A 4,595-nucleotide genomic window follows, 5' to 3' on the forward strand; every position below is an offset into this window, starting at 1 on the left:
AGGGCGCAATCGGTGTACAATTCAAATTTGGCAGCCGGGCTCTGCGAGAGTCACATAGGCATTGTTGCATCATAACCAACCAAGGCTTTTGCGGACCGCGAATGTCTGTGCGGCAGCGAATGCAGTTCCAAGCGACAGTGAAAAGCAGGTAGAGCTTTCAGTGCTGGCAGCTTTCGTGTGGGCGCAATCAGTGGACGTTTCAAATTTGGCAGCGGGCAGTGCGAGAGTCACATAGGCATTGTTGCATCATAACCAACCAAGGCTTTTCCAGAGCGCGAATGTCTGTGCGGCAGCGAATGCAGTTCCAAGGGACAGTGAAAACCAGGTAGAGCTTTCAGTGCTGGCAGCTTTCGTGTGGGCGCAATCGCTGGACGTTTCGAATTTGGCAGCCGGTCTCTGCCAGAGTCACATAGGCATTGTTGCATCATAACCAACCAAGGCTTGCGCAGAGCGCGAATGTCTGTGCGGCAGCGAATGCAGTTCCAAGGGACAGTGAAAACCAGGTAGAGCTTTCAGTGCTGGCAGCTTTCGTGTGGGCGCAATCGCTGGACGTTTCAAATTTGGCAGCCGGGCTCTGCCAGGGTCACATAGGCATTGTTGCATCATAACCAACCAAGGCTTTTGCGGAGCGCGAATGTCTGTGCGGCAGCGAATGCAGTTCCAAGGGACAGTGAAAACCAGGTAGAGCTTTCAGTGCTGGCAGCTTTCGTGTGGGCGCAATCGCTGGACGTTTCAAATTTGGCAGCGGGCTGTGCGAGAGTCACATAGGCATTGTTGCATCATACCCAACCAAGGCTTTTGCAGAGCGCGAATGTCTGTGCGGCAGCGAATGCAGTTCCAAGGGACAGTGAAAACCAGGTAGAGCTTTCAGTGCTGGCAGCTTTCGTGTGGGCGCAATTGCTGGACGTTTCAAATTTGGCAGCGGGCTGTGCAAGATTAACATAGGCATTGTTGCATCATAAACAAATAAAGCTTATGCGGAGAGATAATGTCTGTGCGGCAGCGAATGCAGTTCCAAGGGACAGTGAAAACCAGGTAGAGCTTTCAGTGCTGGCAGCTTTCGTGTGGGCGCAATCGCTGGACGTTTCAAATTTGGCAGCCGGGCTCTGCCAGAGTCACATAGGCATTGTTGCATCATAACCAACCAAGGCTTGCGCAGAGCGCGAATGACTGTGCGGCAGCGAATGCAGTTCCAAGGGACAGTGAAAACCAGGTAGAGCTTTCAGTGCTGGCAGCTTTCATGTGGGCGCAATCGGTGTACATTTCAAATTTGGCAGCCGGGCTCTGCCAGAGTCACATAGGCATTGTTGCGTCATAACCAACCAAGGCTTGCGCAGAGCGCGAATGTCTGTGCGGCAGCGAATGCAGTTCCAAGGGACAGTGAAAACCAGGTAGAGCTTTCAGTGCTGGCAGCTTTCGTGTGGGCGCAATCGCTGGACGTTTCAAATTTGGCAGCCGGTCTCTGCCAGAGTCACATAGGCATTGTTGCGTCATAACCAACCAAGGCTTGCGCAGAGCGCGAATGTCTGTGCGGCAGCGAATGCAGTTCCAAGGGACAGTGAAAACCAGGTAGAGCTTTCAGTGCTGGCAGCTTTCGTGTGGGCGCAATCGCTGGACGTTTCGAATTTGGCAGCCGGGCTCTGCCAGAGTCACATAGGCATTGTTGCATCATAACCAACCAAGGCTTGCGCAGAGCGCGAATGTCTGTGCGGCAGCGAATGCAGTTCCAAGGGACAGTGAAAACCAGGTAGAGCTTTCAGTGCTGGCAGCTTTCGTGTAGGCGCAATCGCTGGACGTTTCAAATTTGGCAGCCGGGCTCTGCCAGAGTCACATAGGCATTGTTGCATCATAACCAACCAAGGCTTGCGCAGAGCGCGAATGTCTGTGCGGCAGCGAATGCAGTTCCAAGGGACAGTGAAAACCAGGTAGAGCTTTCAGTGCTGGCAGCTTTCGTGTGGGCGCAATCGCTGGACGTTTCAAATTTGGCAGCCGGGCTCTGCCAGAGTCACATAGGCATTGTTGCATCATAACCAACCAAGGCTTTTGCAGAGCGCGAATGTCTGTGCGGCAGCGAATGCAAGACCAATGCACAGTGAAAACCAGGTAGAGCTTTCAGTGCTGGCAGCTTTCGTGTGGGCGCAATCGCTGGACGTTTCAAATTTGGCAGCCGAGCTCTGCGAGAGTCATATAGCCATTGTTGCATCATAACCAACCAAGGCTTTTGCGGACCGCGAATGTCTGTGCGGCAGCGAATGCAGGTCCAATGCACAGTGAAAACCAGGTAGAGCTTTCAGTGCTGGCAGCTTTCGTGTGGGCGCAAACGCTGGACGTTTCAAATTTGGCAGCCGGGCTCTGCCAGAGTCACATAGCCATTGTTGCTTCATAACCAACCAAGGCTTGCGCAGAGCGCGAATGTCTGTGCGGCAGCGAATGCAGTTCCAAGGGACAGTGAAAACCAGGTAGAGCTTTCAGTGCTGGCAGCTTTCGTGTAGGCGCAATCGCTGGACGTTTCAAATTTGGCAGCGGGCTCTGCGAGAGTCACATAGGCATTGTTGCATCATACCCAACCAAGGCTTTTGCAGAGCGCGAATGTCTGTGCGGCAGCGAATGCAGTTCCAAGGCACAGTGAAAACCAGGTAGAGCTTTCAGTGCTGGCAGCTTTCGTGAGGGCGCAATCGGTGTACAATTCAAATTTGGCAGCCGGGCTCTGCGAGAGTCACATAGGCATTGTTGCATCATAACCAACCAAGGCTTTTGCGGACCGCGAATGTCTGTGCGGCAGCGAATGCAGTTCCAAGCGACAGTGAAAAGCAGGTAGAGCTTTCAGTGCTGGCAGCTTTCGTGTGGGCGCAATCAGTGGACGTTTCAAATTTGGCAGCGGGCAGTGCGAGAGTCACATAGGCATTGTTGCATCATAACCAACCAAGGCTTTTCCAGAGCGCGAATGTCTGTGCGGCAGCGAATGCAGTTCCAAGGGACAGTGAAAACCAGGTAGAGCTTTCAGTGCTGGCAGCTTTCGTGTGGGCGCAATCGCTGGACGTTTCGAATTTGGCAGCCGGTCTCTGCCAGAGTCACATAGGCATTGTTGCATCATAACCAACCAAGGCTTGCGCAGAGCGCGAATGTCTGTGCGGCAGCGAATGCAGTTCCAAGGGACAGTGAAAACCAGGTAGAGCTTTCAGTGCTGGCAGCTATCGTGTGGGCGCAATCGCTGGACGTTTCGAATTTGGCAGCCGGGCTCTGCCAGAGTCACATAGGCATTGTTGCATCATAATCAACCAAGGCTTTTGCGGAGCGCGAATGTTGGTGCGGCAGCGAATGCAGTTCCAAGGGACAGTGAAAACCAGGTAGAGCTTTCAGTGCTGGCAGCTTTCGTGTGGGCGCAATCGCTGGACGTTTCAAATTTGGCAGCCGGGCTCTGCCAGGGTCACATAGGCATTGTTGCATCATAACCAACCAAGGCTTTTGCGGAGCGCGAATGTCTGTGCGGCAGCGAATGCAGTTCCAAGGGACAGTGAAAACCAGGTAGAGCTTTCAGTGCTGGCAGCTTTCGTGTGGGCGCAATCGCTGGACGTTTCAAATTTGGCAGCGGGCTGTGCGAGAGTCACATAGGCATTGTTGCATCATACCCAACCAAGGCTTTTGCAGAGCGCGAATGTCTGTGCGGCAGCGAATGCAGTTCCAAGGGACAGTGAAAACCAGGTAGAGCTTTCAGTGCTGGCAGCTTTCGTGTGGGCGCAATTGCTGGACGTTTCAAATTTGGCAGCGGGCTGTGCAAGATTCACATAGGCATTGTTGCATCATAAACAAATAAAGCTTATGCGGAGAGATAATGTCTGTGCGGCAGCGAATGCAGTTCCAAGGGACAGTGAAAACCAGGTAGAGCTTTCAGTGCTGGCAGCTTTCGTGTGGGCGCAATCGCTGGACGTTTCAAATTTGGCAGCCGGGCTCTGCCAGAGTCACATAGGCATTGTTGCATCATAACCAACCAAGGCTTGCGCAGAGCGCGAATGACTGTGCGGCAGCTAATGCAGTTCCAAGGGACAGTGAAAACCAGGTAGAGCTTTCAGTGCTGGCAGCTTTCGTGTGGGCGCAATCAGTGGACGTTTCGAATTTGGCAGCCGGGCTCTGCCAGAGTCACATAGGCATTGTTGCATCATAACCAACCAAGGCTTGCGCAGAGCGCGAATGTCTGTGCGGCAGCGAATGCAGTTCCAAGGGACAGTGAAAACCAGGTAGAGCTTTCAGTGCTGGCAGCTTTCATGTGGGCGCAATCGCTGGACGTTTCAAATTTGGCAGCCGGGCTCTGCGAGAGTCATATAGGCATTGTTGCATCATAACCAACCAAGGCTTTTGCGGAGCGCGAATGTCTGTGCGGCAGCGAATGCAGTTCCAAGGGACAGTGAAAACCAGGTAGAGCTTTCAGTGCTGGCAGCTTTCATGTGGGCGCAATCGGTGTACATTTCAAATTTGGCAGCCGGGCTCTGCCAGAGTCACATAGGCATTGTTGCGTCATAACCAACCAAGGCTTGCGCAGAGCGCGAATGTCTGTGCGGCAGCGAATGCAGTTCCAAGGGACAGTGAAAACCAGGTAG

This window comes from Mycteria americana, unplaced genomic scaffold, assembly GCF_035582795.1.
Source record: "Mycteria americana isolate JAX WOST 10 ecotype Jacksonville Zoo and Gardens unplaced genomic scaffold, USCA_MyAme_1.0 Scaffold_27, whole genome shotgun sequence".
NCBI classification, from domain to species: Eukaryota; Metazoa; Chordata; class Aves; order Ciconiiformes; family Ciconiidae; genus Mycteria; species Mycteria americana.